Genomic DNA, 25,986 nt, shown 5'->3' on the forward strand with positions numbered 1-25,986 from the left:
CTTGTATGTGACTAGTATTGCCAGGGCTTCACATTGCTTCTAATGCCTGTAAAATTTATTAGGTAGATAGCCTAACTTGTCTGGGTGCAGATGTCATGTGCCCATTTCAAAAGAAGGCAGCAACATGTTAAATACGTTGCTTTGTTTCCGTGATTTTTATTTGACCCAGAGCAGATGCTGTGCTATACACCTCTGCTGTGGTGCTGCCAGCATCTTTCACACACTGCAGGGGAGTAGGTAACATTTGGAATTAACTGGATTTTTTGGCTGCCTTCTTTTTTAATGGTACACTTTCAACTTACTTTCAACTTCTCTCATTTTACTTGGGTTCACCCATATGCTGGTTGATCACCTTTCTCCATCATCTCCTGTCAGTCATTCATTCATTCATTTTCTCATCCTTGCATATGTGAGTCCTTTCATCAGTTCTTTCCAACTGATCTTAAGCTTTCCTCTTCTCCTTCTTCAATTGGAAGTTCAATGTCCATTACTCATCTTGTCACATTCTCTCAGTTTTGAAGATGTTGGTTAAGTTGTTTCCCTACTCACTTTCTTCACTCACTCATTCCTTATCCTGGAATACACCATGAGGTGGACTTTCAGATGGAGTAACTGTGAAATTCCTGTTTTTATCCAGGAGCCCCTTCCCTCACTACAACCCTATCTTTAAGCTTTTGTGTTTTCAGATGATCAGAAACTGATGTTGGCTTAGCCTTCAAAGGTCCAGGTAGAAGAAAGAGAACAAGCTGAAGAGGAGGCACTGTCACTTGATTGTACAATCTTAACCAGCAGCTCAGATATCGGCACAGCACAAATGTTAGAGAATGGTTTGGAGTCAGGACTAGCATAGAATGAATCACTGCAGCCAGGCAATACATCAGCTTGTGTTAGCTGGAAACAGGGAGCAGTCTGACTCCAATGTGGCAGAGGGTATCATGTGGAGTTTGGAGCTCATTCTTTTCACTGTGGAAGTGGTACAGATATTCACAGCAGACACCATACGGTGTACTTTGGCTGCTACCTCAGCTACTTCCATTTAGCAGAGGTCGAGATCTCTCAATATATCCAATTCTGGAAACTGCATTGACAATGTGGAACATGAAACTGCAGTCTTCTCTTAAGACAAGAACACTTGGTTCCTGTTACTGCCAGCCTCCAAGCCCTTGCTGTTGCCTCTCAGCTACCCTTCATCATGGAATCCTCCAGTCCAATAAGGGAATTGGTATCCATCTTTGGCCCAATGCAAGCTAAACAGGCGATTCAGCTCAAGGTAACATCTATATCATCATGGAAGCTTTTTAGTCTCTAAAGAGGCTGACAAAAATTGACCCTATTGCTTTTTCTCACTCAACCAGCTTGGGAAATTTAAATGGATACCAGAGACAATATTGGCATGGACCAGGTCAAACCTCATCAAAACATACCAAGGAGATAGCTTAGACTCTAACCTTTTTTTACTTTAAAGGCAAATGTCAGGCGTTGCATTCTGGATGCAATTTGATCGGTTAAACTACGAGGCTTGAAGCAAAACACACTTTATTCATACACTACAGTTAAAATACAGACTAAATAAAGATAAATGAAAATAATTGGCTTTACTTAACACTATCGAAAAACCGAACAAAATCACAAACTACTCATGAACTACTCCAATATAGTAATACCCCGTAGGCATACCCATGGTAAAGGCAAATTCAGTAAAATAGATTGGCTCACATGCAATTCTACCAGCAGGAAGAAAACCCCAGCTTTTAGCTGTAACAGAGAGAGGAATAAGAGATCCCACATCCAGCTTCAAGACCTCAGCAACTGCTGAAAGCTAAAACTAAAAACCTTGGTGCTGTGGAAGCTTGACTCATCCCATTCAGGCAGCTTTGATTGTTCCAACATTTTTCTTAAAAACCCAAGGCCTCACAAGCTGTTTACTTTACTGGCTTTGAATACACTGCTTTCCACCTCTTTCTCAACCTTTCTTCATAAATAGAAACAGGTCAAAATACATCTCTTATAGCCGTAGTATCACCACAATATGTAATTCAAACTTTTGACTTTAACTTAAACTTCTGGTTTGGTTTTGGTGCTTGAAGCATGTTTTCCTTACATACACCTTTTCATAAAAATATGACCTCCGTTCCAACCAATTCAAAATTATATCAAGATTAGATTAGATTCCCTACAGTGTGGAAACAGGCCCTTTGGCCTAACAAGTCCAAACCGATCCTCCGAAGAGTAACCCACCCAGACCCATTCCCCTACATTTACCCCTGACTAATGCACCTAAAGCTATGGGCAATTTAGCATGGCAAATTCACCTGACCGGCACATCTTTGGATTGTGGGAGGAAACTGGAGCACCCGGAGGAAACCAACGCAGACACGGGGAGAATATGCAAACTCCACATAGAGAGTCGCTTGAGGCAGGAATTGAAACCAGGTCTCTGATACTTTGAGGCAGCAATGCTAACCACCCATCGTGCCACCCAAATCATGGAAATTCATTCTGCCACGTGCTCAGATTCCTATGTTCAGATGACAGACATTTGCAACAGACACATGCTTGGAATATATAATTATTATGTTTTATTTAATTGGCAGAGACCAAGCTGCTTCTTAATGCTAATTTCCCTTCGTTTCTTTGCCTCCTATTACAATAAGAGCACTTGTAGCTGTTCCTTATCTTTCCAGACAGCATGAGCCCACTCCTGCGGGTGGCCTAGACAACCTGGCATGCAGCCAGTCACTAATGGAATTCAGACACACAAAACAACCAAGATGTTAAGGTAGACATTGAAAAATTGGATAATGCAGTGTGAATACAGGTAAACCCTTAAACTGTTACCGTACAAAGTGATTTTGTATTGTTTACAGAAAACTATGAATAATGTTGCACATGTTAACATGCCATGGAGAGTCTGTTTAGAGCATTTTGGTGGATGTTTAATTGGATTTCCACCACGTATGTGGGAATCGTTTTGTATCCGGAGTAGTTTTTTGTTATTTGAGTCTTGTTTTTACAATCTGTTGCCAACCCTCATCTGGGAAACTTTTAATTTTGTTATATTCTTCCTGACCATTTCATTTAATGAATTTTGTGGAGAAACAAATGGTTAACACTTAATTTATGGGAAACCGATCTAATTAGTTGATTTCTATTAGTGACTGGTTACCAAGTCAACTGCTTGCTAAGGGTGAAAACACAAGTGGGTCCATAATTATGTTTGAATAGAAAGATTAATGTTCCAAAATATCTGAAAGAAATATAAAGATAATTGAAATAAGATTTCAATTTATTCACATTCTAAAGATGGGAGAAGCAACTTATGTGCTTTCAAGAAGAGCAGGGCTGATCCACCCAGCATGTTGGCTAAAATTTATTCCTCAACCAACACCACTAAAAGTTTATCTTATCATCATTGTGTTGTTTGTGAAAGTTTAATGTGTAAAAATTGGTGTATTTTCTACATTACAAGAGTGATTGTCCTGCAGAAATTTCTCTTTAATAGTTTTTAATCAACCTGCTCAGAGATGTCATTACACATTTGGCTGTAAAATATTTGGGACATCCTGCGGTTGTGAAAGGTGCTAAACAAATGCAAGATTTTAATTTCTTCTTTCTTGATCCATTTGTTTTCCTTGCAAATAAAGTTGGACAGCTTGTTGTTACTATTTAGAATCTGTGCAAGCTGTAACTATCTACTTCACTTGAAAGAACTTACATTTAAAATTGTCAAAGCAAGCTTGCATTCAGTTAAACTGTTAATAAAGAGGGGTATTACTAAATAATTTTTTTTTCACCACCAGTCTAGAATTCTAAAGTGAACCCAATTGTAAGCAGCATTTTGAGATTGCTCTGCAAACTTCTCTCCTTTCCTGGGATTTATGTTCTAGCCAGCCTTACGAGTGGAGCAGAACAATTGAATCCTTCAATGGAAGGTATATACCTATGTGGAAATAAGCAAATCAGAAAACTGGAAAGCCATTGGTTATGACCAGCTGAACTCTAATAAAACATGATAGACCATGTGTTCATTGAGAAATCTGTTGCAAATACCCTATTGGTTTATTACCCATTGCAATGGGAGAATGTGACCTCTTATTTGTTTAGACATGTGTATTAATTGCTTCCTTTAGATCTATTTAACAGCTTCATTAAATAAAACCAGCAAGTGATTACTAGTATCAGGTGATACTAACAGCCTTTTAATTCCTCATGACATATGTTCTGCTAAATGGGAATAATATTATCAGCAGATGTTACCAGATCTGGAGAGAAACTGAAACAGCCGGTGAAATGCTTTAATTTGTCTTGATCATGTCATTTATTCTAACAGATTTTAGCAAATTTAATGACTTGGGGAGTGAAATTACTCTGCACAGAGAATGCCTAATTTTTTTTTTGCTCAGTCTTTTGTGTGAAATCAGATGCATCACTAGTGAGTAGACTGATTTGTGCTAGTTTGCTGTCACAGTGCTTCAATTGACTCAAGCCTGTATTGTTCTGCCCCTGTGGATCTTGCCTTACCATGGGGTCTGGACACTAGGTATTTTCATTGCATTCATGATGTTGCTCTACCTAGCTACACTGTTCATGTCCTGAGTTTGCTGAACCTTTGCCTTTATCTTGTTTACAAGTCTCATTCTCAGTAGATGTTGTGATTTTGTTTTACGTGTTAATATACAGAATATTGATTTGAACTTTCTAGTACAATTCTGTTCATTTCTTCTCAGAATCTATAACACTGACTATTGAGATTGGGGTTACAGGTTAGCATCATCATTACCATAAAGTTCTCATTATACTATATAGATAATTAGGCTATGTCTTGCCTAATGATATTGAAGTAGATAATTGGGGTGGCACAGTGGATCAATGGTTAGCGCTGCTACCTCACAGAGCTAGTGACCTGGGTTTGATTCCAGCCTTGGGAAACTGTCTGTATGGAGTCTGCTCATTCTCTGTATCTGTTTGGTTTTCCTCTGGTTTCCTCCCACATTCCAAAGATGTGCAAGTTAGATGAATTGGCCATATTAAATTGCCCATAGTGTTCAGGGATGTGTAGGCTAGGTGTATTTGTCAAGGTAAACATAAGGTAGGGGAGTGTGTCTGGGTGGGTTACTCTTCAGAGGGTCAGTGTGGTCTTATTGGGCCGAAGGACTTGTATCTGCACTGTAGGGATTTGAAATGATGATGGAGAAAACTTTGATAGGATCACACAGAAAAGCACCACAGAAGCTGTAAATGTTCTAAGTTGAAAGGATAAAAATTAAACCTAATCTTTACACATTTTATAATTATTTTTAATAACAGATACAAATTATGAACCGGTGTCCCATGAAAATAACCATATTGGTCTGTTTTTGTGCAACTGTTCCCCTACCTTGTAGTATGTGAACCCACAGGTAATGCCCTCTACTTGAACTTGAAATTAATGTACAATTAACAGGCAAGGCCTCAAATGGCTCTGCCACACTCTCATCCCTTTTCAGTATGGCCCATGTGATGCTATGAAAAGTGCCAATACTGGCATGCCTACTCAGGCCAACAGCCTGAGTTTTGGTCCGATCATGATACCAAATGTTTAGCTGATATGTTTGTTTCCCAACTCGGTCAGCAAATGTTCATTGAACATCTGTGATAATCATCTACAACTGGACAAACATTCAGTAGCATAAAGGACCTGACCAAACCATGCTAGGTGGGTGATTTGCACTTACTTCTGTGTAGAAAATGTTAGTGTGGGTTATATTTGGAAATGATTGCATACAGTAAGAGAGGCAACAGGTGAGATCTCAAATAGAACATTACAGTGCAGTTCAGGCCCTTTGACCATCGATGGTTCCACAGGTCAATGCAAAAATCTGAAGCCCATCTAACCTACACTATTCCATTCTTGTCCATTTTCCTATCCAGTGACCATTTAAATGCCCTTAAAGTTGGCAAGCCTACTATTGTTGTAGGCAGTGCATTCCATGCTCCTATTACTGAGTAAAGAAACTACCTCTGACATCTATCCTATATCTATCACCCCTCAATTTAAAGTTATGTCCCCTTGTGATAGCCATCACCATCTGAGGAAAAAGTCACTGTCCAATCTATCTAACCCTCTTATCTTGTATGTCTCAATAAAGTCACCTCTCTAACTTCTTCTCTCTAACAAAAACAGCCTCATGTCCCTCAGCCTTGTCTCATAAGACCTTCCCTCCATACCAGACAACATTCTTGTAAAACTCCTCTAAATGTGATTGCAATGCCTTTGAGTCTGCAACAGGACCAGAAAAGAAAACAAAGACTGCAGAAAGGGGTATGGCGGAAGAAAGAAAACACTCATGGAAGACCCTGCTTATTGTGGAAGTTCTGGAGCACTTTCCATGCCTAACTCGGGAACAATGCCTCAGGCAATAGGGCGGTTCCAGCATCATTCAATATGATCTAGATATCATATTCAAGTAAGAATGATACGATTGGTGACTGTAAAGATTATAGTTGCATTGAACTTCTTGTATCCTGGGTCCAGGTAATGTTTCCTGGTACACCATTCAGCGATGCCTCTGGGAGGTGCTGGAAACCATTTGTCCCTGGAATTCCAAGCTTGTTGTTTTCTGCTTCAGCATGAAGAAACAGGAAGAGAGGGCATATGGCTTTACAGGTAATAGTTAGATTCCCAATGGTACCATCAACTGCATATGCATGGTCCTGTTCTTGCTCTCTCTAAACAGGGAGACATAGAGGAATTGCAACAGTTGGATCAGTGTGTAGTTACTGCCAAATAATGGATGACCTCTTATTTTTAAACAGTGACCCCCTGGGGATTGCTGGGCATGTGGCCTGATAGGTTTAGCCACAGCCCAAATATGAGACACTACACGTGTAGTGTCTCCCACCAGTCATCCTCTTCAAACCAAAGAAAAAGACTGTGTGAGCAGAGTTGGTAAGATTGAGCTTTTTTTTTTCTTCAATTTTTTAATCAATCTCCCTTGGCAACTTGGAGCAGAAGGAATGGAGGCTAGGGCAGTTGCATGCTCTTCTTGCAGGATGTGGGAGGTAAGGGTCACCACTGTTGTCCCTGCTGACTCCACCTGCAAGGTGGGCACCCGACTCCAGTTCCTCTCAAACAGCATTAGGGAGCTGGATGAACTTTGGATCATTCGGGAGGCTAGGGGAATGATAGAGAGGAGTTATAGGGAGGTAGTGACACTTGTCTTACAGGATAAAGGAAGCTGGGTGACTGTCAGGAGAGGGAAAGGGAATAGGCAGAGTGCAGGGACCCCCTGTGGCCATTCCCTCTTAATAAGTATACCACTTTTTTTTGTTATGCGGAGGTGTGGCTCAGAAGGGAACGGGTGAGAATAGGAGAGTGATAGCAATAGAAATTCAATCGTGAGAGGAGCAGACAGGAGATTCTGCAGTCACAAGCAAGACTCCCGGATGGTATGTTGCCGCCTGGGTGCCAGGGTCAGTGGTGTCTCTGATCAAATCTACAGGATTCTTGAGCTGGGGCAGAGCAGCCAGAAGTTGTGGTACATATTGATACCAATGACATAGGTAGGGAAAGGGAGGAGGACCTGAAAAGAGAACATAGGGAGTTAGGTTGGAAGCTAGAAGGCAGGTTGATCAGAGTAATAATCTCTCCAGATTGCTACCAGTGCCACACGCTAGTGAGTCGAGCATGTGGTGCTGGAAAAGCACAGCAGGCCAGGTAGGACAGAGGAACAGGAGAACAGATGTTTTGGATGACTACTGTCCAGCTCCTTGGATGTTGCCTGGCCTGCTGTGCTTTTCTAGCACTACATTCTCGACTCTGATCTCCAACATCTGCAGTCCTCGCTTTCTCCATGTGCTCATGAGGCTGCGAGTAGAGAGTGAGTGCAGATTAACACATGGCTGCAGGGTTGGTGTAGGAAGGCTTCAGATATGTGGATCATTGGGATACCTCCTGGGGAAAGTGGGACCTGTACAAGAAGGATGGGTTGCATTTGAACTGGAGAGGCACCAATATGCTGGGTGGGAGGTTTGCTAGAGCTCTTCAGGAGGGTTTAAACTAGGTTTGGGAAGGTGTAGGTAGTGAACAGCCAGATGCAGTGAGCAGAGTGTCTGTGAGGAGGGATAGGCACTCGATACTGCAAAGGTGCAGTCAGTGTGATAAGTTGAAGTGTGTCTACTTTAATGCAAGAAGTATCAGGAATAAGGGTGGTGAACTCAGAGCACTGATCAATATTGGAACTATGATGTTGTGGCCATTACTGAGTCTTGGATATCACAGGGGCAGGAATGGTTGTTGTATGTTCCAGGGTTTAGATGTTTCAAAAGAAATGGGGTGAGAGGTAAAAGGTGGAGGAGTGGCATTGCCAATCAGGGATAGTATCACAGCTGCAGAAAGGGAGGTCATTGAGAAGGGGTTGTCTACAGAGTCAATTTGGGTGTAAGTCAGATAGAAAAGGAGCAGTCACTATATTGGGAGTTTTCTATAGATCCCCCAATAGCAACAGGGACACGGAGGAGCAGATTGGGTGACTTTAATTTTCCAAATATTGATTGGAACTTCCTTAGTTCAAATAGTTTGGATGGAGTTTTTGTCAGGTATGTCCAGGAAGGATTCCTGTTGCAATACGTAGATAGGCTGACTAGAGGGGAGGCCATATTGAATTTGGTGCTTGGCAACGAACCATGCCAGGTGTCAGATCTCTCGGTGAGAGAGCATTTCAGTAATTAGTGATCTCAACTCTGACCTTTTATTATCCTCATGGAGAGGCATAGGAGCAGATAGTATAGGAAAGGATTTAATTTGGGGGGGGTGAAATTACAATACTATTAGGCAGGAACATGGGCGCCTAAATTGAGGTGTTCTCCAGGAAATGCATACAGAAACATGGAGGTTGTTTAGGAAACACTTGCTAATCAGTGCTGGACAGGTTTGTACTAACGGAGGTAAAGAAGGGATGATAGGTTGAAAGAACCTGGGTTGACAAGGGATGTGGAACATCTAGTCAAGAGGAAGAAGAAGGTTTACTTAAGACTGAGGAGGTAAAGATCAGACAGGCATTTAGAGGGTTACAAGGTAGCCAGGAAGGAACTGAAGAATGGACTTGGGCAAGCTAGAAGGGGACATGAGAAAGCTTTAGCAGGTAGGATTCAGGAAAATCTAAGGGGTCCTACACTTAAGTGAGGAACAAGAGGATGGCCAGAATGAGGGTAGGGCTGATCGGGGATAGTGGAGGAACTTGCACCTGGAGGTGGAGGAAATAGGGGAGGTCCCTAATGAGTACTTTGTTTCAGTATTCACTACTGGCAGGGACCTTGATGTTTCTGACGACAGTGTGAAACAGACTGATAATGCTAGAACAGGTTGATATTAGGAAGGAGGATGTGCTGAAAACTTTGAAAAACATTTAAGAATAGATAAATCACCTAGGCCATACTGGATATACCATAGGTTACTACAGGAAACAAGGAAAGAGATTGCACCTTTGGCAATGATCTTTGCATCCTCACTGTCCACTGGAGGGTGGCAAATGAAAGGGAAGAGGGATAATTCTGGGAATTTCAGACCAGTCAGTCTTGCGTTAGTAGTGGACAAAATATTAGAGGATTCTAAGAGACAAGATTTATGATTACTTGGAAAACCATTGTTAGATTAGAGACAGTCAGAATGGGTTTGTGAGGGGTAGGTCATACTTCACAAACTTTATTGAATTTTTTTGAGGATGTGACAAAACACATTAATGAAGGTAAAGCAGTGAATGTGGTATACGTGGATTTTAGCAAGGTGTTTGAGAAGATTCTCCATGGTAGGCTTATTCAGACATTAAGCAGGCCCAGGCATGGGATACAGGGAAATCTGGATGTCTGGTTACAGAATTGACTGGCCCATAGAAGACAAAGGGTGGAATAGGTGCAAAGTATTGAGCATTTTTGGAATATCACGACCATAATACAGTAGGAAATGATTATAGACATCTCGCAACTCATCAGTCGACTGTACATCTTTCAATCTTTCAATGTCTGCTGTGTCAAGTGCCCTAACTCCATCAGCCAGGGGTTTGTCTGAATCAGCAGAGATTTGCTCATACTGGTACGCTTGCATTTTCTGGAACAGTCGCGTAAGGTTTTCCTTTCAAGTTCTCAGCTGTGTCCACTTTTCATCCCATTGCCAGACCTTCCACAAGTCATTGATGTTCAGTTCTGGCTCTACATACTCCTTTCTGTAGAATGCAATGAAGGGCACCTCAAAATGCTGGTTCCTCATAAAATTCAGTGCTTCTTTTATCTTCTGGATTGTGGCAGGGCCTTTGCGGCTGAAGTTGCTGACACCCTGGCTTCGTTCAAGGTGCTCTGAGCTTTCCTGCAAAGAAATGGTTGGCGTTGAGAATCCATTTCTATAAATCCAGTCAGCCTCTTCCTCTAGTTCATCATCTTCGGCAGGTTTAACTGGAATGCCACGAAGCTGGAATCTTTCTGGCATGTCTGTAACTCTGATCTCATTGTCCTGGTCCGTGAGGTGACTGCTCTCCAGTTCACTAGGCTCATAAATCTCAAAGATACTACGGCGGCTGACACATTTTTTGGTGGGTTTTTTTGGGCGAACTCTTGTTTCACCTTCTCCCAATTCTTCATCTTCAAACTCATATTCATCCTCAAGTTCCTCATCATATTCATTGTATTTTTCAAACTCATCATAATCAAAATCTACTCCAAAGATCTCCTGAGCTTCTTGAAGAGCAGCATCTGTGTAACCTGGGAACTTCCTCTTCCATTTTGGTTTTTTGATTGGTTGTCCATCATCATCAACAATGAAGTCATCAATATCTGACTCCTCCTCCTCTTCCTCTGGGGCTACTACCGGTGCTTCAACCTGTTCTCCCTCTTCACCTTCAAATTCTGGAAAAAGTTCATCAGCGATAGCCTCTTTCTCATGCCCTTTCTTTGCAGTATCTTCTTCTTCATCATCAAATACTTTTTTCACACGTCGGAATTTTTTCCTGTTGACTTTGACACCCAAGTTTTCCTCAATTAGGTCAAAATCATCATCTTCCAGCCTGTCGTCATAAGTTTTACGCTTTCTTTTCTTTGTGATAGAGTCTGAACCCCCAGAATCTTCACTGGCTCCGTCGTCATCATCGTCGTCGTCATCGTCATCATCAATGAAGTCCTTTAAATTCAGCCTGGAGCTCACTTACCAGTGGTGTCCTGCAGGGATCAGTTCTGGGACCTCTCATCTTTGTGATTTGTTTTATATATAAATGACTTGGATGAGGAAGTGGAAGGGTGGGTTAGTAAATTTGTTGATGACACAAAGCTTGATGGAGCTGTGGTTAGTGGGAGGGCTGTTTTAGCAATGGGACATTGACAGGATGCAGGATTGCACTGAGAAATGGCAGATGAAGTTCAACCTGGAAAAGTGTGAAGTCCTTCACCTTTTGGAAGGTTGAATTTGAATGCAGAACACAGGGTTAAAGGCAGGAGTCTTGGCACCGTGGAGGAACAGAGTCCATGTCCACAAATCCCTCCAAGTTTCCACCCATGTTTTTAAGGTTGCTAAGAAGGCATATGGTGTAATGGCTTTCATTAGTAGGGGATTGAGTTTAAGAACCATGAGGTTATGCTGCAACTCTATAGAGCCCTGGTTAGACCACATTTGGAATATTGTGTTCAGTTCTAGTTGCCTCATTATATGAAGTATGTGGAAGCTTTAGAGAAGGTGCAGTGGAGATTTACCAATATGCTGCCTAGTCTGGAGGGAATTTCTTATGAAGAAAGGTGAGGGAGTTGGGGCTTTTCTCATTGGAATAAAGAAGACGAGAGGCAACTTGATAGTGTACAAGATGCTGAGAAGCACAGATAGAATGGATAACTAGAGACCATTTCCCAGGGTGGAAATATCTATCACAAGGGGGCATAATTTTAAAATAATTGGAGATAGGTTCTTTACACAGTGGTGGTTGCATGGAATGCACTGCCAACAGTTGTAGTAGAGTCAGATACACTACAGACACTTAAGCGATTCTTGGATTGACACGTGGAAGATAGTACAATGAAGGGTATGTAGGTTAGTATGATTCTTAGAGTAGGATAAAAGGCTGGCACAACATTGAGAGCCAAAGGGCCTATACTGTACTGTTCCATGTTCTAATTTTAGCTTCTTCCACAAGTCAAAAATCTCTTCTCCACATCTAACACATCCATCCTATCAAGATCCCTCAATATCTTGTGTTTCAATCAAATCCCCCTCTTGCCTTTCTAAATTCCAGCAAGACACAAAGCTAGCATGTCTAGCCCTTTGCCATAAGATGACCTGCCAATTGCAGAATTAATCTAGTAAACCTTCTTTGAATCACTCCCAATGCTTTAATTTGTTCTTTCACAAACGTGACTGATACTGTACACTATTCCATATGACCTCACCAGTGCACAGTACAAGTGAAGCAAATAGTTTTACTTTGGTACCAGATTCTCCTCACAATAAATAATAACTATCTATTAACTTTCATAATTACTTGTTGCACGTTAGTCTTTTGCAATTCATACATGAAGACATCAGATTCTTCAGTATCTCAAATATCTGCAATCTCTCACCATTCCAATCATAACCCCTCAGGATGCTGAAAGTAGGGTTTTATCAGAAATTGAACTAGGTGAGACATATAATACTCTGGCTCCAAGAGCAGTTTAGAAGCTAAAAATCATAGTGAGCAACACACCAACTGAATCCCCAAACCCAACCACTATTAGGAATGTGGTGGAATACGCCCCACTAACCTGGATATGTGTAGCTCCATCAACATTCAAGAAATTCAACACCATCCAGGACAAAGCAGCTCACTTGTTTGCCACTGCATTCACTCTCTCCACCACCAATGCTGAGTAGTAGCAATGTATACAATCTGCAAGATGAATCTACAAAATTTCACCAAGCAAGGCAAAGAGCCAATTGTAAACAGCAAATATTCCTCCTCAATTTGCTTGTTATGTTTCCTTCACTTTTTCAGTAACACTTAACGCTCATTGTGAGTCTGACATCTGCTTTCAGAATTCTCAGCATGGCAGAAAAATATGGGGTCCTGGACATTAATGTCAGCAGAAAAGGAGTGGATATTGAAGTCTCCAATCCAGCGTATATTTGAATTATAGTCTTTCAAAACATGAAAACAGACCCTTTGGTCCAACTAATTCATGCCAATCATACTCCCAAACTAATCTCACCTGCTTGAGTTGGGTCAATGTCCCTCCAAACGTTTCCTATTCATGAACCTATCCAAATATCTTTTAAACATAACTGTACATGCATCCACCATTCCTCTGGCAGTTCATTCAACAGACTAACCACTGTGTTGTTTTAAAAGAAAGTTGCCTATCATGTCCTTTTTAAGTCTTTTTCCTCTCACTTTCAAAGTATGCCCCCTAGTTTTGAACTCACCCACATTTGGGAAAAGATCTTTGCTATTCATTTTACCTATGCTCCTCGTGATTTTATAAACCTCGATAAGGTGACTCCTCAACTTGCAACACTCCAGTGAAAAAAGTCCCAGGCTGCTGTTATAACTCAAACCCTCCATTCCCAGCAACATCTTGGTAAATCTTTTCTGAACCCTACCCAATTTAATAATATTCTTCTCATAACAGAGCAACTAGAATGGGACACAGTACTCCAGAAGAGGTCTCATCAACTTCCTGTACAACCTCAACATGACATCCCAACTTCTAGACTGAAAATTCTAAAGGCAAGGATTTTAAACGCCTTCTTAACCACCCTCTCTACATATGACACAAATTTAAAAGAATTATGTACCTGAACCCCTAGGTCTCTGTTCTAGGCTGAGAGCCCGAAAATTAATTGTATAAGTCCTGCCCTTGTTTGTTTTACCAAAATGCAATACCTCCCATTTATCCAAATTAAATTCCATCTGCCACTCCTCAGCCCATTGACCCAATTGATCAAATCTCATTGTAATCTTACATAACCTTCTTCATGCCCACGAAACCATTATGGTGTCAGTCACAAAATCATTAACCATGCTTCCTATCTCCTCATCCAAACCATTTATATAAATGATGAACAAAAGTGGACCTGATACTGATTCTTGTGGAACCCTGCTGGTCGCAGGTATTCGGTCCAAAAAGCAACGCTCTAGTCCCACCCTCTGTCTCCTAACGTAAAGCCATTTTTGTATTCAATTGACAAGCTCACCTTAAATCCCATGTGATCTAATTTTAGCAATTAGTCTACCATGTGGAACATTATCAAAGGCTTTACTGAAGTCTGAGTAAACAGCTCTGCCCTTGTCAATCTTTTTGGTTACTTCATCAAAACTCAATCAAGTTTGTGAGACATGATTTCTCTCACGCAAAACTATGCTGATTATCCCTAATCACTCCTTGCCTCTCCAAATGCATGTAAATCCTATCTTTCAGAATCAACTCCAACAACTTATCCACCACCAATGTCAGATTCACAGGCCTATAGTTCTCCGGCTTCTCCTTCCAGCCTTTCTCAAATGAAGGCATAGTATTGAGCACTAACACCGTACCCCTGGTTATAGATGATACAAATATTTCTACTAGGGACCCTGCAATTACCTTCCACATTGTCCTGAGGTATACTTGATTAGGTCCTGGAGATTTATCCACCTTTATTTTCTAAGAGTTCCAGCATTTCCTCTTCTGAAATGTGAACTGTTTTCAAAACATGATATTTATTTCCCTGAATTCTCTAGTCTCTATTTCTTTCTCCACAGTAAAAACTGACATTAAAATATTCTTTTAATATCTCTCCCATCTCCTGAGGTTCAACACAAAGATGACCTCTGTGCCCTTGCCACACTCAGTACTTCTTCCAAGTGATACTCAACATGGAGGAATACTAATTTTTCATCAGAGGGAATTGGAAATTTATAACTGTTCATTTGTGGGTCTGCTTACACAATAAATGTTAACACAGACAGAATGCTCATATCTCCTGAGTGAATAAAAAGCATGCTTTTTTTAAAGTCTTCCTACAAAATGGACAATTTCACATTTTTCCACATTATAGTCCAATTGCCAGATTTTTACACATTCACTTAACCTAGCTATAACATTTTGCAGTCTTTTTATGTAGACTTCCCAACTTATTTTGCTGCTTATCTTTATGTCATAAGCAAATCTGGCAACCAAACCTTTTGTTCTTCATCCAAATCACAAATTGAAAATTGTTGAGGTCTCAAGAACTAATCCCTGGGACACATCACTTGTTACATCTTGCCAACATTAAAAAGATCTACTTATGCCTATATCCTGAATCTTGTTGGCAGACATTGTTGAATTTATGACAGTAATTTGCGATGAGTATTTATTGTGCAGTAACCTTGTATGTAATGCATTATCAAATGCCTCCTTAAAATTCAAGTACAGTACATCCAGCAGTTCCCCTTTATCCACTGCATGTCATAGTTCCTCAAAACTGCTAATAGATTGGTCAAAAATAACTTCCCTTCACAAAACTAAATTGACTGTGCCAGGTTGCCTTGAACTGGTCTAATTGCCCATATATCAGTTCTTTTATAATAGTTCCTAACATTTTCCCCAAGATAGATGTTAACTAACTGACCTGTAGGTTTCTGCTCTCTATCTCCCTCCTTTTTTATTTGAAGCAAGAAGCTAAATAAGCTACCTTCCAACCTAATGGGGACCTTTCCCAAAATAATTGGAGTTTTAGAACCAATGTATAAACTATCTAATTTCTTACTACTTTTAAGATGCTGTGATGACATCAGCACACAGTTCCAACAATCTCCGATTGAGATGTTCGTGAGTTCCATCCTTCCTTTCACTTCCTGATCTATTGCTGTTTGTAGGATATTATTTGCATCCTCTACAATGAAAACTGATGTAAAACACAAGTACAATTTATCTGCAATCTCCTTAACTTCCATTATTAATTCTCCAGACACACTTTCTATAGAACCATGAGTCAATTTTAACACACTCTCTCTTTTAAAAATATTTACACTTTTTTGTCTGTTTTTATATTTCTGGCTAGCTTTCTGTTGTATTCCACTTTTTCCCTTTTTTGTTTAGGAATTCTTTGATTTTAAAAGTATATTGGTCAATCTTCTGACCTGTCACCTGTTTTGACAAACTTGTATGCTTTGTTGTTGCTTCCCTGGTGCCAGGATCAAGGATGTCTCCGAGAGGGTGTAGAATGTTCTCACAGGGAGAGGGGCCAGCAGGAGGTCATTGTCCACGTTGGAACCAACAACATAGGAAGGGAAAAGGTTGAGATTCTAAAGGGAGATTACAGGGAGTTAGGCAGAATTTTAAAAAGGAGGTCGTTGAGAGTAGTAATATCTGGATTACTCCCGGTGCTATGAGCTAGTGAGGACAAGAATAGGAGAATAGAGCAGATGAATGCACAGCTGAGGAGCTGGTGTATGGAAGAAGGATTCACATTTTTAGATCATTGGAATCTCTTTTGGGGTAGAAGTGACCTGTACAAGAAGGACGGATTGCACCTAAATTGGAAGGGGACTAATGTACTGGCAGGGAGATTTGCTAGAGCTGCTCAGGAAGATTTAAACTAGTAAGGTGGGGGTGTGAGACCCAGGGAAATAGTGAGGAAAGAGATCAATCTGAGACTGGTACAGTCGAGAACAGAAGTGAGTCAAACAGTCAGAGCAGGCAGGGACAAGGTAGGATTAATAAATTTAACTGCATTTATTTCAATGCAAGGGGTCTAACAGGGAAGGCAGATGAACTCAGGGCATGGTTAGGAACATGGGACTGGGATAACATAGCAATTACAGAAGCATGGCACAGGGATGGGCAGGATTGGTAGCTTAATGTTCCAGGATACAAATGCTACAGGAAGGATAGAAAGGGAGGCAAGAAAGGAAAGGGAGTGACGTTTTTTGATAAGGGATAGTATTACAGCTGTGCTGAGGGAGGATATTCCTGGAAATGCAGCCAGGGATGTTATTTGGGTGGAACTGATAAGAAAGGGATGATAACCTTATTGGGATTGTATTATAGACCCCCTAATAGTCAGAGGGAAATTGAGAAACAAACTTGTGAGGAGATCTCAGCTATCTGTAAGAATAATAGGATGGTTATGGTAGGGGATTTTAATTTTCCAAACATAGACTGGGACTGCCATAGTGTTAAGGGTTTAAATGGAGAGGAATTTGTTAAGTGTGTACAAGACAATTTTCTGATTCAGTATGTGGATGTACCTACTAGAGAAGATGCAAAACTTGACCTACACTTGGGAATTAAGGCAGGGCGGGTGACTGAGGTGTCAGTGGGGGAGCTCTTTGGGGCCAGCGATGATAATTCTACCAGATTTAAAATAATGATGGAAAAGGATAGACCAGATCTAAAAGTTGAAGTTCTAAATTGGAGAAAGGCCAATTTTGTTGGTATTAGGCAAGAACTTTCAAAAGCTGATTGGGGGCAGATGTTTGCAGGTAAAGGGATGGCTGGAAAATGGGAAGTCTTCAGAAATGAGACAACGAGAATCCAGAAAAAGTATATTCCTGTTAGGGTGAAAGGGAAGGCTGGTAGGTATAAGGAATGCTGGATGACTAAAGAAATTGAGGGTTTGGTTAAGAAAAAGAAGGAAGCATATGTAAGGTATAGACAGGATAGATTGAGTGAATATACTCCTTAGAGTATAAAGGAATATACTTAAGAGGGAAATCAGGAGGGCGAAAAGGGACATGAGACAGCTTTGGCAAATTGGATCCTCCTTAATTCTAAGGGTTTTTACAAATATATTAAGGACAAAATAGTAACTAGGGAGAGAATAGGGCCCCTCAAAGATCAGCAAGGCGGCCTTTGTGTGGAGCTGCAGAAAATGGGGGAGATACTAAATGAGTGTTTTCTATCAATATTTACTGTGGAAAAGGATATGGAAGATTATAGACTGTAGGGAAATAGATGATGACATCTTGCAAAATGTCCAGATTACAGAGGAGGAAGTACTGGATGTCTTGAAATGAGTAAAGGTGGATAAATCCCCAGGACCTGATCGGGTGTACCCTTGAACCCTGTGGGAAGAGGGTGTAGAGAAGTGATTGCTGGGCCCACAGGTGAGGTGTTGGAAGACTGGAGGTTGGCTAACATGGTGCCACTGTTCAAGAAGGGTGGTAAGGACAAGCCCGGGAACTATAGACCAGTGAGCCTGACGTCAGTGGTGAGCAAGTTGTTGGAGGGAATCCTGAGGGACACAATGTACATGTATTTGGAAAAGCAAGGACTGATTAGGGATAGTCAACATGGCTTTGTGCATTGGAAATCATGCCTCACAAACTTGTTTGACTGAGTTTTTTTGAAGTAGTAATGAAGATGATTGAGGGCAGAGTGGTAGATGCTGAACAGGCTGGGGCTGTTTTTCCTGGAGTGTTGGAGGCTGAGGGGTGACCTTATAGAGGTTTACAAAATTATGAGGGACATGGATAGGGTAAATAGGCAAGTCTTTTCCCTGGGGTTGGTGAGTTCAGAACTAGACTGCATAGATTTAGGGTGAGAGGGGAAAGTTATAAAACAGACCTAAGGGGCAACTTTTTCACAGAGCATGGCACGTATATGTAATGAGCTGTCAGAGGAAGTGGTGGAGGCTGGTACAACTGCAACATTTCAGAGGCATTTGGATGGGTATATGAATAGGAAGGGTTTGGAGGGATATGGGCCGGGTGCTGACAGGTGGGACTAGATTGGGTTGGGATATCTGGTCGGAATGGACGGATTGGACCGAAGGGTCTGTTTCCATGCTGTACATCTCTATGACTCTATTGCAATTTCTGATTAACCATGGTTGGTGGAACTGTACTTTGAAATTTTTCTTTCTTGTTGGTACATACCTTTTCTATGTATTCTGAGAGATCCTTCTCAAAGTGTGACATTGCATTTCTATTGACTTATCATTTAACCTAATTTGGCAAGTTGTTGGAGGAAATTATGTGCTCATAATTACAATAATTGAAATTAACAAAAACAAATACCTTTTACCCACTTATTTCTCACTCAAATTAAATAAAAATTCAAATCACTTATGGTCCCTGCTACCTACAGACATCCTCCCTATGAGACTATTAATTAATCCTATCTTATCGTAACAATACCAGGTCTGGAGAATCAGGTCAGCTCCAAGAAATGCTGTTTTAAGAAACTATCCTGAAAACAGTCTATGATCACCTCATCCAGGCTGCCTTTGCCTAAATTTTTTTTCCAGACTCACTGTCAATTAAAATCTCCCCTGATTATTGCTATGTTGTTCTGAAAAGCTCCCAGTATTTCTTCGTTTATGCTCTACACACCATGTGGCTGTTGTTAGGGAGCTTGTACAACACTCTCCCAACTGCCCCATAACCTGGAATAAAGCACACATTCATTTCTCTAATCTGACTTTCCTTATGCCAATTTGTATGTGGCCCTGGTAATAATCCAGAGATTATGACCTTTTGAGATTCTACTTATTGATTTGGTGCCTAGCTCCTCTTACTGACCATGCAAAGCCTCCTTTGTTATTCTGCGTCTATCATTGGTACCACATGCACCACAATGAATGGCCTCTCCCTCCCCATTACATCTTTAGCTATAAGCAGATGTCCTGAACCCTGGCATCAGATAGGTAACAACGGCACCTCAACTCATACTTTTTGCTACAGAGAATCATTCCAGTCTCTGATTATTCTCTCCTTAGCACTGCTACATTCCTTTTTTTGCTCCCCTGACTCCTGCACCCAAGAACCACTTATCCACTCTGCGACCCCTACTCTCATCCAAACAAACTGAATGAATGAACCTCAAACCTAGGCAATTGCAGATGTTGAGTATCTTGCTTTTTGGATTCCCTTACTTGCCTCCTTTACAATACACTTCCTTGTCCCTGAACACTGACCAGATCAGAAGACTCTATTCTAAAAAATGTGACTACTTCCTGGTGCTAAGCATAGAGTTAACTTTTGCCTCTCCCTAATGTATTGCACTGTCTGTAGTTCATTCTCATAAACTGTGATCCAAATCTGCTGGAACTTCAAATACTGAGTGCAAACATGTTTGCCCTGGACCAAACAAGCATTAAAGACCTTGCACATCCCGTAGCTGTGACACTTAAATCTGCCTTGACATCTTCAAGGTGTTACAATTAACTACACAATTGTTTTAATAAACTTTATACTTAAGTTATGGTTGAAATATTTTATTATTCTTACTACCAGTTGCTGTACAGAATAACTCTTCATCACCTCTCTCTGATCCTTATCAAATAAGTAACTTGTTCTCCTGTAGCAGAATATGAATCAATTTCTGGAGGCTGAAAAAGTTAGAAATAAGCAAAAGTAATAGAGCAGTTCATCTCTTCCACCCAACTCCCTTAATCACCCAATGTTTGTACTTCCTTGTAAGTTGCATTCACGTGACAAGTCGCACTACGTTTACTAGTTATATCTCTTCCTAACACGAAAGTCTGATCTGACCTAGCTACAGAGGAACTGGTTTCAGCTACGACTTGAATTATTTAAGCCTGACTGGAGTTTCAGCGCACACTCTATTATAACATTGGTTAGGGTTGCAAATTTTAAACTAAACTGTTCAATGTTAATTACAAACAACATTAGATGTGTACAATGAATTAAGAATTGCTTGCCCACCAACTGCTGGCATTGAGTCCTTGCTAAGACTGAATGCCCAAGCTAGCACCTCAGGAGTCAAGAAGCAAAATAGAAAATTCATATTTGAAGACAACAAGCAGACTTCTGAAGTCTGATTGAGGCACAATGTTTAAGTGGAGCAGAGGGAATCTAATGAACCTCTGGGTGACCTAGGTTATTTGCTACCAGAGCTACAGTTGAATTTCCTTCTTAATACCTTTTATTCATGTTCAATCCAAAAGCTTGTCTACGTGAGCAGACTCTCATTCTCTGTGAACTGTATTGTGATTTTTTTCACTATAATAACGGGCTCATCATGAATCCTGAACCTACTTTTGGACATGGTTTGCATATGCTTTCTACCCCTTCAATTGATGAATTACATAAAATCTACATCACATAAACAGACCATATGGTCAAACCTGTTATTTATATTCCACACTAATTATAACTTGTTAACTATCTCATTTTATTCTCTTTGCCCTTAAATTTTTCAATGGTAATGTCATTCTGGATAAATGAACCTGAATGGTCAGCCCTTCAATTTTTGATCAAATGACCAGATTAGGCAACTTGGCTTTACTCCATTACATATCTCCAGCAAACAATGCACACAATAAAATGAGGAAACCAGAAGTACACCTAGTTTATGCAGAGATACGTATGATTTCACAAAATGTAAGTATTTGCACAGTCAAAAAGAGGAATTTTATTTTTCAAATAGTCATAGATTTAGGAAATAGGACACTTGATCCATTATCCTATAAATGGTGCCAGAAACCAGAAACTTATGACAGTGCTGGCAAACTAAAAAGTGCTAGAAATTCTCAGAATCTAAATGGGACAGATGGGTCTGTCATAGCTGGTGGCTGATTTCAAAACTGAAATGATTTAAGTGACCAGCCCTAATTTCTGACAAGTTGAGTTTCAAATTTCTCAACTTCTCTTTTTTTTTTCCTTAAATCCTCTGCATACTTTTCTTAAAAGTGTTGGCTGTATTTGTGGAATAAATCACTTGAACCTGCCAATCAAAGCAGACTTCCGAGGACAGTTAACTCTGCTGTATAAAATTACTATGGAAACTGGTATGTTGGTAGATAATAAGCTTGTGTTATGTCCATTTCATTCTGTGTGGGCTGAATTGAAATTTTTGACACAATCATTTTGATTGTGATTTCAATTGTTAGGAGTAAATCATATTGTTATATCCATTGCTGCACTATGAAGCACTCTATTGATTTTAAGCAATCAGATGGGTTAAGGTTCACAAATGCCTGGATGCTTATTTCCATCTTTCTGGTTATGCCCATTTTGTAATTTGCATCATAAAATAGTCTCTTCCGTTTTAAGACAGTAAGGGCAGCCTCCGATACCTGTCCACTGCTTGCTCAGAGTGGTCAATCAGTACTGTCTACTTATAAGGGATGAGGAGTTGAATGCTGAGCAGCATACTACCCTTCTTTACTCAAAAAAATCAAACAATCAAACAATCAATCTATTTCCTTCTAGAATGAGAGAGAGGCAGGTATTTGGGAAGATGAAAGTGGGTGGTCAGGTTGGTCATTTGGGGAGGTGTCCCACATAACTGAGTAAGCACTGCAGAGGATATACAGGGTTAGTAGTGTTATGGATAGGGGTGTGTGTGTGCGAGTGTGGATAAAATTGCAGCAAAAATGAGAGTGGGTAGAGCATGAACCTCAATGGGAGATGGGCACAGTAGCAGAGTTAGAGTGAGTGTAAGTTATCAGAGCAAAGTTTGTGGCACTAATGCTGGCTTTAATGGTGATCATGTTTGCAAAGCAAGATGCCAATTTCCCTTCATCTGCAATGTCTGGGCAAATGTTAGTATCATGCAAAGCAGCTCCAGATAGACAGACATTGTACATCTGGATAAGCACTGCCCATCTCTCATGCCCACCCCTACCATTAAAACTACTACCCTTTTATATGTCCTCTGTGGTGCTTATTCACTTATGTGGGACACCTCCCCAAATCACCAACTGGGCTGCGCATCTTCCCATACACCTGCCTATCTCTCATTCTAGAAGGAAACTGTTTGTTTGTTTTTAGTAAAATGGGTGATGTGCTACTCATCATTCAACTCCTCGACCCTTATGAGTAGACAATCCTGACTGACCATTCTGAGCAAACCCTGGACAGGTATCGGAGACTGCCCTTGAGCTTACTGTGTTGGGGTTCATTGAGTGAAGGCTATCTCTCTCGACTGGACTGAGGACAGCTCACAACAATAATAAGCTTCCTGGTTTTGTGACTGTGTTAAATACCACACTAAACAGTGGGGTTACATTAGCTACCCTCCAATTCTTAGGATCTGTTCAGGATTCTACAGGATACTGAAAGATGACCACCATTGCACCAGTATTTCTTGGGTCACTAAGTGATGTGGATTATCATGCTCTGGGAATTGATCAGTTTTTAATCCCATCAATTTCTCAAATGCCATTTCCCTTCAGTTCCTTCTTCTCTCCAGATTTCGCGTTCCCCAACATTTTTGGAATGTTATTTGTGGCCTCCTCTATGAAGACAGAACCAAACTGTATATTTAATTAGTCTGCTATCTTTGTTCTTATTACAACTTCCCCTTTTTCTGACATTTTCTTGACTAATATTTTTTCCTTTGCACATACCTAATAGAAACCTTTGCAATCTGTTTGTAAGTATAATCTCATATTCTATTTCTCCCCCTTAATCAACCCCTTTGTACTCTTTTTCTTTTCCTGAAACCTAAACTACTTCCAGTCCTCAATTCTGCTGCTTTATTTTTGGCCAATTTGTTTGCTCCTTCCTTGGATTCAATAATATCCCTATTTTCTCTTGCTAGCCACGGTTGGACCTCCTTATCCATTTCAATTTTGTGCTCGACAGGAGTGAACAATTTTGCTGTTTCTCCATGCACTTTTTAAAAATGTTTGCCATTGCTTATCCGCTGTTTTTCCTTTTAAATAACATTCCACAATTTATCATAGCTAGGTCGTACCTCACACTCTTGTAGTTTCCTTTATTCAGAATTTCAAATCAACTTCTGCTCTCCCACTCTCAAAGTAACTCTCCACCTTTAATGAAAAATTTGATCATATTCAGGTCACTCTTCTCCATGGTCATACATAGCTAGATTGTTAATTATTCCTTTCTTATTATTATAATTCCCAGTCTCGGATGGCTTATTCTCTAGTTATTCAGTATATAGATCCAGAAAACAATCATATACAGTCTTTAGGAATTCCTCCTATGTGGTACATTTACCTATTTGATCTGCCTAATCTATATTCAGATCAAAGTTGCCCATAATTACCACTGTACCATTTATTGCTTGAATGTCTAATTTCTTATTTAACGCATTTCCCCAAGATTACCATTACAGTTTAGGGGTGCACATACAAACCTCCCTACAATTTTCTGCCCCAGGGTGTTTCTGAGCTCGCTCTTAGTAGATCCCACTTCACCATTCTTCTACTATTGTATTAATTTCCTCTTCAACCAACAATGGTACCACACTTCTTTTCCTTTTTTGTCTGTCCTTCGTAAGAATTGAATACCCCTGGATATATACAGTTCGCGGCCCTAGTCACCCTACGGCTACTTTTCCATAATCTCACTTTATCATATCCATCTATACCTATCTGTTGTATTTCACCCCTGTTTGTTTGATAATTTGTGTATAATTCATGTTACTACTGAATGTGAGAGGAAATGTTGGTTATAGTAGATTAATTTGCTTTTTTGGGACTTTGTATGGTAAAGCCTTTTTTTTGGTTTAGAAGAAATGGAATCTTATCTCTTTATAATCTTAGTAAATACCTCTGATTTCAAATATTATCTGTCGTTAAATAAAAAGTTACTAGATCTTAATGGGATTGTGATACAAACTGGGCAATCTGGCCATTGATTACCATGTAAATTTAGTCATCTTATCCAGAAGGATTTCCAACCCAAAAGAAATTAAGTTAACCAGAAATTGGGACATAACATCGAAAGATAACTTTTTCTGGTTTTTACTCTGGCAAAGCAGAACCATGTCCTATTAGCAACACATGCTGAACAACTGTATACAGATAATTGCAGGCTAATCAAAATGAATACTCCATACTCATTTTGTGTGGGTCAGGGGTCACCATAACAGCAAGGTGGTAGAATATGTACAAAAGTTACACATTCCAAAAAATGATCTTCCTTTTGAGACAATGTAACTTTGTGAAATATTTGATAGACTACAAATTGTAGTCTTAACTGAATATATTAAAAGGAATTAATATTGGAATCTTCCACACTGAACTCTTTACATTATAAGCATCAATTATTCAACCTCTGTAGATTAATTTTAATGCTTATTTTGGTTTTATTTCGGATTAGATTATTATTTCCAACAATATAACGTGTTTTAAAAGAAAATGTACCATAATTCAATTAATTTAAATTATGAGCAAAGCTTTCAGATGCTACAATGAATCAGTAAAGATAATATAGATTTTTTTTTATTGTTGAACATAGAAACCTTCAGACCCTTGACAAAGCTGAAAAGAGCTTTGCTCTGATTGCCTTGACAACTGTTACTATGAGAAAATGCAGCGCAGGTTATATCATGAACTCTTGTGGGGTGAAAAAACACTTAGACCAGCAATGGACAAAATAATTGCCTGTCGTCTTTGAGAAAATACAAAATACTCCTATCCTTTTAAATTATTATTTAAAAATAAAGGCAGTATGAAGAGGAGTTACAGTTGTTTCATTTTAAATCTCCAACCAAAATCAAGCATTTTGTTGCCAATATTGGCCTCATTTTCAACATGCACTAAATTAATTGAATTAATTAAAGCCCAGTTGAGATGTTGGGTTGTTTACTGTGCAAATTAAGTATGTATTGATGAATTTACTGAACCTGCATAGATGTCAATTGTATTTACCATCAAGTTATAAATTCTAAAATAGAATATGTTCTGCTATTTGAGCTTGTTAAAAATACATTTTCTTCTGGACTGTGTATTCAAAGTTCTCTTTGCAGTGCTGATGCACAAATATCTGACTAATTTATATTCATGGTAGGCATGTAGCTTGAAGTTCAACAGTTTTCTCCTTTTACAAGCTGCAATTTCTTCAATTTCATATTATCACAATAGAAGAGAATAATGGAACATCTTGTACTTTGGGTGTGAATGGGTGGAATTAGTTTCCATTAGTTAAGGGTTAAATCCTTTGTCATATTGGAAAAGTAATGTGATCTACAGATGTATGAAGGTATGCTAAACATGTAAGAAGTTAAAAGTATGGGAGCTGCATTTTCAACAAAGTAGAACCAGCCTTGGGTGAAATGCAGACCATGCCAATGAAAGACTGAGAAAACAAAAGA

The 25,986-nt window shown here is 39.8% G+C and overlaps 1 long non-coding RNA gene across 1 annotated transcript in view; it reads left to right on the forward strand.

Moving 5' to 3' along the window:
- The window catches only part of LOC122554558 (uncharacterized), a 31,785-nt gene extending 27,473 nt beyond the window's left edge, over window positions 1–4,312 (forward strand). The window contains exons 4-5 of the long non-coding RNA XR_006313024.2: window positions 2,685–2,818; window positions 3,801–4,312. This is a non-coding gene — a long non-coding RNA (uncharacterized LOC122554558). The remainder of the gene's footprint in view (window positions 1–2,684; window positions 2,819–3,800) is intronic.
- The last annotated feature ends 21,674 nt before the right edge of the window (window positions 4,313–25,986 follow it).

Source organism: Chiloscyllium plagiosum, unplaced genomic scaffold (genome assembly GCF_037043375.1).
Source record: "Chiloscyllium plagiosum isolate Xiang-an unplaced genomic scaffold, Cpla_swu_hap1 HiC_scaffold_9, whole genome shotgun sequence".
NCBI lineage: Eukaryota > Metazoa > Chordata > Chondrichthyes > Orectolobiformes > Hemiscylliidae > Chiloscyllium > Chiloscyllium plagiosum.